Source organism: Nesoenas mayeri (genome assembly GCF_963082525.1).
Source record: "Nesoenas mayeri genome assembly, chromosome: 3".
NCBI classification, from domain to species: Eukaryota; Metazoa; Chordata; class Aves; order Columbiformes; family Columbidae; genus Nesoenas; species Nesoenas mayeri.
The window spans coordinates 82,420,638-82,433,230 of record NC_137544.1 but is presented as its reverse complement, the minus strand read 5'-3'; positions in this window follow the sequence as shown (position 1 = coordinate 82,433,230).

Genomic DNA, 12,593 nt, shown 5'->3' with positions numbered 1-12,593 from the left:
TAAAACCTCTCTTAATGCTTCATAATATCAATAATACCCCAGAAATTATTCTGCACTTAATGACCAATTTACAGGCATTAAATGCTGCTAACAATCAATTTACTAGTCATTATTGTGCTTCTGTTTATAAATGTCTAATTATATAGGTCAGACTTGCTTGCAGCGTGTTACCTTTGGTAGCCAACTGCAGCCCTCCAACCCAATGCAGTAAAAACAAAGTGCTTTATAAACCTATCCTAAAAACAACAGCAACATCGGAGTTCCCATACAGCTCTCTAGCTTTCTCTTTTGCCATCAGCATGTGGCCCCCATCCATGTGCCCCCCCTGCCCTGTCCCTGGGCACAGCTGCCCCTCCAAAAGCAGGTGACGAGGAGGGCAGGGCTGTGGCGGAGCGGGGGGCACCACACGCCTTGGCAAAGGCTTCCCGTAAAGTTCTGTCCTCGAGCTGCGGATGCGAACTCAAGCTGGTTGCGCGCACAACTCCAGCACGCCGAGCCCACTACCCCTCGGCACAGCCAAATGTTTCGGCAGCTGCCCTTTTGTCCTGTTTCTTAAATAAACAAAGAACAGATACAAATTAATGACCTAAATTTATGGCAAAACGCACTGCTTTCCCAGAGCAAATAGCCTTAAAAGAACAGATGTTAAAATAGCATTTTGTACTCACAGAGAGAGAAAACGGCTACTGTGCAAATTTAAAAGCTCGGGATGTATAGAAAAGAGTATCTTTAAGCATCTAATTGTGCCACGCTGCCTCCTGCTACACCACAAACCCTGTAACCTTCTGATGATGCCTTGCACAGAATAATTACCCTCCCTGCAGCATTCCCCAGCCCTTCTTGCCTCCTCTTACAATCCCAGCAAACTTTCTCCTTTCATTCCTTTATATTCCTTTTGGAGATGAAAAGAGCGAAATGATCATTTTGCCAGCACGTTAAATAGTGACTGGCAATCCGGTGCTGTAATCCTCGATATAATTTAGCCTGGAAGAATTATGCTCCCGCAACGCACCATCTCAACAAACCGTTCCTTTGAATTACCTCTTTGTCTTTCCTCAAAGGGCAGGAGAGATTATTTCTTGCCTTTTTTTTTTTTTTTCCTGAGACTTATGTTGCCAATGCCTATATTTAAGCAGCTGTTAATTATGCCCAAGTGAAAAAAAAAATATTAAAAGGGACAGAGGCTTTGGGGAGGGGGCATTTATTTATTTATTTATTTATTCACGAAAAGCAGAGGGAGACATGATCACGTGCGGGAGGCGAACGTGCCTTTCGGTCGGCAAGCTACCCCTGCCATCCGGCACCGGTGGGAGCGAGCAGCGCTGGGTCACAGCGAGAGAAAGTAAAAGGCATCTCTGCTTTCCCGCCCAGTGAGCGCATTCTGTTTGTACTACACCACATTGTATTTCCAGTCTTACTCAACGTTTTAATATACATTTTCTTGTCAGGCATCTTGGCAATCGGGTACACGACTTGCAAGATGGACTGAGAATTCCACAGGTGGACTGATTAGTGGGTGGCATTTCTGAGCTCCAGCAAGCTGTTAGCATTATGTCTGTTTGCTTTAGGTACAGATGTGAAATGATTTGACAGTCAATCTCAAAGTGTGTGCGAGTACTTGGGCTTTTTTTTTTGCCTTTTTTTTTTTTTCTTTCCTTCTTGGTATGTCAAACTCTTCTTATAATACAATCCTTATCCGTCTGGTTGTCCATTGAAAAAGCATCCCCCCCAACCCCCTCCCATAGCCAATCTGGATGCGCCATGCATTATTCAGGAGATATAATTTGTAAGTGTCAGAAGTGGCTTTGGTTTTTTTTCCTGTTCGCTCGTTTGAGGACCACAGCTGTTGCGACCAAGAGTCCTTGCTGGGCACAGGGGTTATCCTGCTGCAAAGGCGAATTCTTTCCTTTGGGCAACTTGTCCGAACACAAGTTTCCTTAACAAAGCCGTAGTCGTAAGCAAATGGTGTTTGACAAGTGGAATTTTCTGTTGACTTGCTCATTTCATTTCCTTCTTTTGGCAGAAACACTTGGATCTTGATTTTCTTGCAGTTACTATGAGCCCAGAATAATAACTCCTAAATCAACACTGAGGAGGTGGAAAGGTACAACAACACAAACACTCAGTAACAGTCAGGACAGCGACATGGAAATATGAGCTGACATGCAGAATAACCACAAGTGGTGCATAATTTATTGATTGCACCTTGTCATGGGAATGATGAGCTCTCAGCTAGAGGAATTATATTTTATATATTTCACAACTTTGGGGGAAAATATAAATATTATATATACAAACTGCATATACAGTAACTAATGGATAGAGCAAGATTCCTATTTCCAGTTAGAGAAGAAGTTGTGTGCATCACAAGGCAATGTTGTCTGGAGCCGGGCAAGCCTGAGAAAGGGAAGGCAGGAGGGCGACGAGGGGGGATGAGGTTCTGCAGCACTGCTCAGGTGTTCAGCTGGATGTGGTCAGGTTAGGGCCACTCCAGTGTTAAAATTTCCCAAATGCTGGAAGGCAGATGCATTGTATCGTAAACACTGAGCTTTAAACTTGCCCTAAGTCATGATATGATATTTCAGTTGTGAAATATTATATATGTGAACCCACAGAAAACTGCAGCATAAAGCGGCATGTGAAGAACAGAAAATTACGCTGGAAAAGTAGGGTAAAAGGTCTGAGAAATGTCTGTTTCTTAACTCCTTTAAAGCTTTCAATCAGGCAGACTCTCGAGCCTCTCCGTGGCTGGACACAGCCCAACAGCTTCGCTCTCCTCGCCTCATCCTATTAGTTTTCAGCATGGGGAGAGCTGCTTGCTCCCAGGCTGGGGCTGCTCCCCTCTCCAAGCTGTTGCTGTTTCCACCCTGTTTTAATCCCTGGGTAAGCAGGGCACCGACTGAACCGGGCTGTTTCCTTATTCTGGCAGTCACACAGGAGAGGAGCCACAGCCACAGCATCATTCGCTGAAGGACGGTGGCTGAGTCTCGGGGTGGGTGGCTGGCAGAAGTGCAAGCAGGAGGGACCACTCTGTTGGCGGTCCTGACTTGTATGGGTGGTTGAAACCCACAAAATAAACGCACAAGAAATCCAAGCATTTGTCCTACCTAAGTTTCATCCTATAGGAGCAGGTTAACAGGTTAGCCAACTGAAAAATCAGTTTCTGCTGCTTTAAATAATTTGATCTTTCCTCTTTTGCATTGGAAAAATATGTAAGCTCTTTGATTTCTGCCGATTGCCTTCTACAGCACTCGATTTACAACCCTGGAGTCAAAGCTTCCTCCGAGTAGAAAAGCTGTTTCTCCAAGTGCCTCTTTTTCAGTGCTATGAAGAAACATGTCAGAGGAGACACAGCAATGCACTCCAAATGAGAAACAGGGGCTCGGCTCAGTACTTGCTGGTATCAGCAACAGATTTGTCTATATCACCTTCTGCAGCTAGGAAAGTTACTGCTGTACATTTGCCATTTAAGTTGTGAGTTGGTCTCATGCTGCTTGAGGCACAGCTTAAGTTGGAATAAGAGCTGCTTCATCTGAAGAAACTGGTAACAAAGCCTTAGGTACCACCAAATTGCAGCAGAAAAGTGCCCCTTGGTATTTCTAAGAAGAAAGAACCTTCAGCAGAAAGCTGGTGGCCCTCCTCTAGACAAAGGCAGCTGCTGCCTGGTCTGAAATACAGTTTGGTTTAAATGTGCTCAGGACCCACCCTGGTTACGACACACACTTTGCTTTATGTTCTCCCTCCAGACCCAGAAATATGTTTACAACCCTGCTCCAGGCGATATATATCTCACCATTTCCTGTGATTTACAATTAAATCTTATCTCACAAGTGGAAATAATTTCTGAGCTGTTTATAATGTGAATGTGATGGAGACCTATGACTAAATATCTCATTTATTATTTTGCATTAATCTTCTGACTTTTTATGAGCTTTCTCTATGTTAAAAATAGAGAACGCTTCTGTTCAACACATATTTTGAGTGACCTTCTCAGAAAAAGACATTACCAGGCTGAGTATACCCAGATGTGAATCATAAGTAGTATGCAGAGGGTGGTGAGAAGAGGCAAAGGCCGCTGTGTGGATGCTGCCGAGGGAAGCACGCTGGGGAGACGCTGATTTTCCACCTCAGCAGCTGCTACAGAGGCACCTACTGAGCAGTGGCTGATGCACCTTGGTGGTGGTGGCAGCAGCTCCAGAGGTCTCTCCAGCAGAGACAAGTTCTGCATGAGAAGTGGGTCTGTCTTCATTAAAGCAGAATTATTGACAATGGCAACCTTGCTGTGCAGGGGGGGTACATGTAGTGGGTCTCCAGGAGGAGGGGAGCAGTGCTTTGCTGAACACCCAAGCTTTGTTCCCCTCAGCCCGTGGCATCCCCAGCCCATGGCTGGAGCCCAGCTCCCTCCGCTCAGCGCAGCCGTCTCTTGCTGTGCTGCTTGTTCACACATCCCAGCTCACTCTGTCTAGCTGCCTGGGTACCGATGCCAGGGAAGCTGAAACACCGCAGGCTCTGCAAGCCCACCCAGACCATGGGCTCCAAAGTGCATACTGCTGCCTCTTCCTCTGAAATTAATATCTCAGCTAGCTAAATTAAAGCAAGCAGGGTTTCACCCAGGCACGTTGTGATCACACCTCTGACTTGCAATATAGACTTACCATGTAAACTGCTAAGCAAGGTACAGTGCTCTCTCAGCAGGAGAAGACAATGTCTGTCTGCAAGGAAAAGAGGTTTGGGGTGGCAGAGCAGGGATGCAGAGACCTTCTCCAAAAGGCTCCCAGGCACCTGTCCACACCGGCACAGGAGAGCTGGCACCTGGAGAGAGGCTGCATCAAGAAAGGTGTTACTCACCTGGAGAGCACTAAGGTCAGAGGCATGAAAACTGTTTTGTAAATGAGGTAGAAACCCTGACAGCTGGGTAAGGTGAGGTATGGAGATGGAGCTACAGAGCAGGCTTCGGCCAGGGCTGAGACTCTGCTGGCAAGCCCTCTGCTGTGGAAGAGGCTGTCCCTGTATATCCCAGCAAAATGGTGTATTTTAGGATTTTTGGGCATCTGTGCAGAGCTCAGCACTCACAGGGGGGGTCATTTCTTCTGCCCAGCCGCTTGCTGTGCCTCTGCAAAGCGTTTTTCAACACAGCTTCATCTGCACCCGATGTGCTGGTGAGGCTGTTGGGTTTTTATTCTTTGCTTCTAAATCAGTAGACTTGTTACCATTTTTTAAAAGTGTGAATAGCTGCAACAGAAGCCATCAATTAGCACAAGCAAACAGGGCCAAAGTCCTTCCTTCCTCCTCCCCCACAGCATATTGTGAGGAGAGCTGTGCTCTTCTACTTCGGCGGCTGCTGGAGAGGCTCTGGAGTTGAGCGGTCCCGCTGCCGCCTTTGCATCTGCTCTAGGACGGACAGTACGCTCAACGCAAGGGAAGCAGGATGGGCTTTCAGCGCTGGCACCGGGACAACGGGAGTGAGACCAGCTCAACAGCAGCAGCAAAGGAAGGCAATTTTTTTCCTCTTTCTGTTCCAGAGAGCCTTCCAGGGCTAAGGGAGGTTGCCAGAGGTTGCCTAATTTTCTCAAGCGCTGTTCCCCCTTCCCAGAATTCAAGAAGCTGCAGAGGGAAGCCCCTCCAGCAGCTTTGCTTAATTACCCTGATCTGTGGAGAGGCTAGAAAAGCCTCTCTGCTGAATAGTTTGCAAATCGGACCATGCATGCCAGAAGATTTCTGTTGATTAGATGATGCAGAGTATTAATTAGAATATAGATTATATGCAGGGGCTTTACCATAAGTTTGCTGCCATTTGGTCTGGGCACGTACGTTTCTTGCCACATTGCTTTTTCTCCCAGAAAATCAGTCTCATGGAGCCAGCCCGGCTCCTAACACAGTTCCCATCCAGCAAGGAGGATGCTGATTGCATTCCCACTTGTGAGTGACAGTGCTGGTCCTTCCCAGCCTTGCAAAGGATGATAAGAGTTAGATCAGTATTGGCCCAACCCCACCAAAATGCACAGTTTGTGGGTGAGAGCCACCCTGTCTGCCCAACCCCTTGGCCAGGGCCACCACACTGCAGTTGGACACTGGTCACCAACCAAACCAGCCATGGGAAATGCAGTTGGGTGGCCACTGATTTAAGTGCCAACATACACTTGGCACGGGCTCTCCACAGTCCCTTTTTGAGCCACACCACATGCAACCTCCAGGGCAGATGGGTTTTTCCAGCTGCTGGTTGCTCCATGTTTGCTGGGGCCCTGGGAGTTGTGTGTCCAGTCCCCTTGGGCCATGCTCTGAGTGGCCCAAGTGCAGAAGGACATCTGGGATGCAGTTGCTACTGAAAAAAAACATAATAATTTTTCAGACCACAGGGCAGATCAATAACCTATCTCACCTGCTACTCTTGCTGACAGCTACAAGTCCTTGAGAGCAAGGTGCAAGAAGTCTGTATTGGGCAGTCTGAGAAACATGTGGCCCACAGGGGACATTTCTTTCCAACCTTTGGTTGGCTTACTTCCTAAAGCATGATTTGTAGCTCATTACCCATATAAATACATATTTTTTCTTTCTGTAACCTTTCTATTCTCCTCCAAGTACTGGTACCTTGTGGCATAGAGTTCCAGTGGTATATTACCCGTGCTTAAATAATATTTGCTCTTGCTGATCATGTGTAAGTAAATAGAAATTACAGTCTCATACAGAGTGAGCAGGAACACAGGCTTATCTCTGCTGTGCTGTTCACTGCCTTATATACTTCTAATATGTCCCTCTTCCTTATCCTATTTCTAAATTAAACAGTCATCCTGTTTTTCACATCTCTCATTATATAGAGGTCTTTCCATATGTCTAACATTTGTTTGAGTCTCAATACAGCAGACCATGTAACATGCTGATTCACAGAAATCTCACGTTCTGTAATGACCCAACCTTTGAGATCTGCCTGTATTTTTAAAAATCTGGCTCGGATTTTGATTTATCAAATGTTATCTGACCACCTCTCTTAATCAGGGGTTGCTAGTATTGCTTTCACATTAGATTTGACCTCAAGCATTCACGCTTAGTTCAAACTCAAGTTTATTGAAAATAGCAACTTTATTCATCTCTTTAAAAGGCAGATAAATATTCCTTTGCCGTGTCTTGGAACCGCCTTGCCATTACCCTAGCAGGCAAACCAGACACTGCCTCTTCTGAAATACCACCTCCATATCTGAGAACTGAAATGCCTTCAGATGTTTCTGAAACCACTTCAGCCATGCAGATGTCACATTCCTGAAGCGCAAAGCCGTTGCTTTGTGGTGTTATAAGAGCTATCGACAGCTGCTCATTTGATGGCATGGCAAATGCTGTGGTGAGGAGGTAGGCAGCCGAGGCATCCCCACTGGTACTGGACTTGGCTAATTTGTTGTTCAGTGTGGGCAGAGGTAAGTCATTTTGGGTCCCACATGAAAACTCAACTCTCTGTAGAAAGCTGGCCAAGCAAAGTGACATGTCTTCCTTAGTGTTTGCAGTTAGAGATATTCAAAAGCAGCCTGGATACGGTCCTGGACAGCCTGCCCCAGGTGGCCCTGCTTGAGCATGGGTTCGGACCTGATGATCTCCAGAGGTTCCTTCCAGCCTCAGCCCTACCATGATTTGTGATAACATGTCTGCCTCTGCGACTCGTCCAGTCACAGCAACTTAATTAACCATCAGTGCTGTAGAGCCATGGGTGCTGCAGAGCTGTGGTGGGTCTGCAGCTCAGGTTCACTGCAGGCAGGAGAGCTGTGGCCTGTGTCCTGCTGCCAGCTCTGGCTCTGCCCCAGTCACTGCCCTGCCGGGCTGCTGGGACAGCAGGTCCTCCCAGGGCCAGGGAGGACACCTTCTGTCCCCCAGGATTTACTGCAGGTTAGCATGCCTAGGACAGAAAGAAACAACTCATCTGTGACATCCTCAGCTGAAAAACAGCTATTGCTGAACCCGCTGCATTTCAGCGTTATACACAGGTAAAAAAGTAGACCTGTCATGACTTTGTCTGGGTCCACACATACTGTGGTCAGACATCAGTCATATTGGGACCACGGAGGCACTTCAGTGACTCTTCCCTGCTCATGGTACTGAGTCCCCCCCAGTTCAGTCTGGACTTTGGACATGCAAAGGGCCCTGGCCAAAAGGCCCCTCTGTCTTTTCCATTGTGCAAGTCCCTGAAAGTTTTCACAGCTTGCCCTCTTTACTTCTAACATTAAGTGCAAAGGGTTGTGCCCCCTGCACTGAAGATGCACGGTTATCACCCTCTGGTTGTTCCTTGTGACCTTGGCATCTGACCAGATTGATCCAAACCCAGGAGGTTTCCTATGTGCCAGTTCTCCAGCTGCTCAGCAGTGTAACCCACCCTGCCTTTCATGCAGCTTCAATGTAAAATGTCCCTGGTATCATTTCATGCCCTTCAGTGTCTCTACCTGTTGGCTCTTTTTACATTTCACACACCAAGAGATTTATTTCCCAGTTTTCTTAGCCCCGCACCCTACTCATACTGAAGATCTCCACTTTACTCAGACACCAGTCCCCATCTTAGAAACCCATTTGCTCTTTTAGAAAAAAGACTTCTCTGTTAATTAAAATAAATTGCATTCGTGTTTACTGGCCACAGATTGCCATGGCCACTGGCCTAGTCTCATCTTTATGTTCAGGCAAATTATTTGTATTGTATTGAGAGGTTTTGATCTCTTTTCTGGGGGGCTGATCATTGAGCTCTAATACAAAGCTCTGGTGGAACACCAACCCTTTGCTGTTTTTAAACAGTTGGGACTAAAGAGGGGATGTTTCAGTGATCGGGACACCGAGCAGCAACACAAGAGACCGTGTTGCAATTTCATTCCTGGCACCAGCTTCCCGCAAGGCTTGGAATGGTCACTTGGTCTCTTTGGCTCTGAGTGCCCCAGCAAGGGATTGCCAGCACAGCTCCACTACCCAAACATGATTACAGCCCATTGCAGAAGGCAACAGCTTTTCCTTGGACATCCTTAAAAAAACCTGCTCCCTGAGAGTAATGATTTAACCCAGGAGAAAGATGTTTTACCTATCTAAATGCATCCCCTGTTAGGCTGTGATTAGCACAGGTATGGATGATGAGGGACGTAGCTATTTCCATCCTTTTTTACCACCAGCACTTGCCAGGTTTGCATGGCGAAGTTTTGCTGGCGTAGCCTGGGCCAATGTATCTCCGAACCTTATGTATGAGGGACAATAGGCAATCCAGGCCTCACAGACTATTTAAGAATAAACTCCAGACTGTGAGCTGCTCAGACATCTTGGTTGTCGACTGCATATAGGTGCCATCCTAAAACTGTGAAACTGAATACCCTTAATTTAAAAATTCATGCCCAGATCTGTGCTTTGCCCTTCATCCTTGCATTTACAGAAGGCTAAATCGAGATCCCAGATTTTACATCCAAACGCTGAAATGTTCACAATTCAGATTGCTGTGAAGGCTTACAGACAAGCACATTTTAAAACCGCATCGTGTAAACTGTTTATGTGCCGAGGGAAAGCCAGGGATTTTGCTAATGACAAAGAAATTGTTCTCTCCTCTGATAGCTGAAAGAATTCCTCTAATGACAATAAACCCCCTCCTTTGCAAATTTGCTTTTGGCGGATGGCAAGATTAAAGAACATCCAGCCCAGCTATGATTTTTCACATCGCATAAGTACCTTAAAAAGGCGCTCATTAGCTAAAGTGACGCCTCTTCCCTAATTGCAGTGCCACTATTATGCAAGATTTTTTTTTTTTCCCAAACCTTCGTAGACGATGAAAAGGCGTCTCAGGCCCGGGACCGAGCCCCTCCAGACAGGCGGCGTGTGCCGGGGGCGATGGGGGCAGGTGTGGGTCCCCCCGGCGCTCGCCCGTGCCGTGCTGCGGACACCGCGCTGCCCTGTCCCTGCCTCACCCCGCCGCCCCACGCCGCACACGGGAACGGAAAGGAGCGGAAAACCCTCCACCGGGCGGCGGTTACAGAAAATACCGGGGCTGACGCTGAAAACCACCACAACCCAGACGGGCGCCTCCGAGAACTTGCACTCATGGAGAGACGTTTGTTTCAGTGCTTCGCCCCCCGCTCCCTTTCTTTGGTCCAGCCCCGGTGTCCTGCACGTCCCGGCGGGAGAGGGCACCGTGCCGGGGGCGGGGGAGCCCGCAGCAGCTCAGCGGCCGGGAAAACCGGCAGCTCCGCCGTCGCCGAGAGAAGTTGGGAAGCCGGGTGGGCCCCGCGCCGGGACACAAAGGTGGAAGCGGAGCCTCCTTCTTGCCCGGGTGCCTCAGGTGTCACTGGTGCCAGTGGTGCCCCCCAGATTGCTGTTGGCAGGGTGGCCGCAGCACCCCAGGGCTGCTTCTATCACGTCTGGCCGATAAGAGGCGAAGGCAAAGTTTGCTCTGAACCCCGAAAGCGCTTGTGTCTCCTCCCCTACTCCAGGCTCCCGGCTCCCACCAGCATCGGCAACGCAGCCATCGGGGACCCACAGCTCACCCACATTTGCAGGTGGCCCTTAGCGTGCAAAAGGGGCTCTGGAAAGAGATTGCAACCCCCTTTCTATGGACTTTTCACAGCATAAGTGTTGTTAGGGCAATAATTTATTGGGGTTTCCTAGTTGTCTTTGCAATACTGAAGTGTAACATATGCCTCCATACATACACTTCAAATTTCTGGGAGCTCCGTAAACCTTGTAATTTTAATCCTATTACATGTAATTGATTGCTAGTCAGAAATGAGAGTTTCACAGATCTTCTAAAAGAATGGATATTTTTAATCAGCTCATTTATCTAGGGAAAAGAATACACGTCCTCTCCCTAAACCAGCCTTCCACAGTGCTGCGCACGTTCCAGCTACTGCGGGAGTCAGTTACCCCTCAAAAAAAAAACCAAATTGAAAATTAATCCAAAGCTAAATCAGTGACATGATTGTATTCCCATTACACTCCACTTAAATGCATATGTTTACAATACCCTTTAATAATAATAATTATTAAACATAGTAAAATACTTCCAAACTTGGCTCATAGCATCATTGTACTTCTAGTGGAAAAAAAATTATCTGAAGCCTTGTCAATATGCCACTTCCTCCTCCCCCATCTTTTAACAGAAGCAGCCTCCAGTGAAATAATCCAAGCTGTGTTCAAGAAGTTGGCAAGTGGGTCCAATTAAATGTGGTTTTAGTGTATTCTGGCATTTGCATATCTAGTTTGCCAAGAAGTAATGTTTTAGAAAAAAAAAAAAAGCACATTAAAAAGCACCACAAAAAACCCTGCGTCGGTCCAGACAGAGAGTGGATGGTGTGATGCATTGCTGAACTTTGTCCCACGAATCACAGAGATTTAAAAAAATAAATAAGTAAATCATTTTTGTCTCAGCTATTGCCCCTTTTTGGTTGACAGGCTTTACGATAATCTGTACTTTCTATAAGAGAAAACATACAGAGGGAATATTAGAAAATTAATGCAGCAGACCAAAATTCAGCTTTAATATTTAGTGAATCATTTAAAAACTTAAATCACAATGACCTTTATTTCATGGAAATATTTAATGCCTTAGCGAAGCCGTTCTCCAGATAAACAGTGATTAAATAAAGCAGTCCATCAAAACAGCGCCTGTTCTTCAGGACGCAGAGCTGAGAAGTCAGTCGATCATTTACCGCAGCTGAGGTGCCTTGTTAATTTTTTGTGTCTCCTTCCCCTCTCCTCACTATAATAACTGCAATCACCCCTCAGGTATCGCAGCTCCTGCTTTCCCTCTGCCAGTGGGTTATGTGCCGAGCCCTGGGTACAGGAGCTCTAATGTCCCAGTGCCCGGGCCACACCTTTGTCATCCTTTGTGGGGTGGCACCGAAGGGCTACAGGTGCAGTCCTTCAGCTTCTTCCCCCTTCAGGCCAGAGAAAAACCCCAGCAGAAGAAGGATATGTGGAAAAAAAACCTGCCCCAAACCCCTTGCAAACCCTAATCTTCCACGAGGCTAAGCATAAAATGATGTTTAATGTATACTGGCCAGCCCTTTCACTCATTTATTCCATAGCCGGGACAACCTTGCTACAAAGCAAGGAGAGTTAATTAATAAAAGGAGGCAGCGTGGGGTTATATGGAATCTTTAAAGCCTTTATCAGTTTGCCAGTCCATTAGCAGGGCTGCATTCTCTGCAAACTCCCTGCTCCAATATGTGCAGCAGAGCAGTTAATTTCTTTTGGACTCGGTCTATGGCACCAAGCTGGTTTTTTTTCCCCCCATCTTTATCCAAACAAACTATTAAATAATCAACAAATAAGAATATTTAACCCAAAATAATGAGAGGAACGATCACTCGCCTAAAAACTATAAATTAAAGCTATCCAGCCACAAAAGAAAGTTGAGTCATCCATTAAGCAACAAAGGAGAAGGAAAAAATAGATCGCACTCGGATGTTTTTGTGGCGTTGGTTGCCTCATAAATGTGCCTAAGGCTGAGGCCCCAGGAGGATGGACAGCTGGAGCCCAAAATCACCAAGAGACCATCATCAGGCAAGAGCTTCCAAAAATATTATAGTACGTCCACAAAAAAAAAAAAAAAACAACCCAAAAAGACAAAGGCCACCATGGCCCTGTCTCTGACC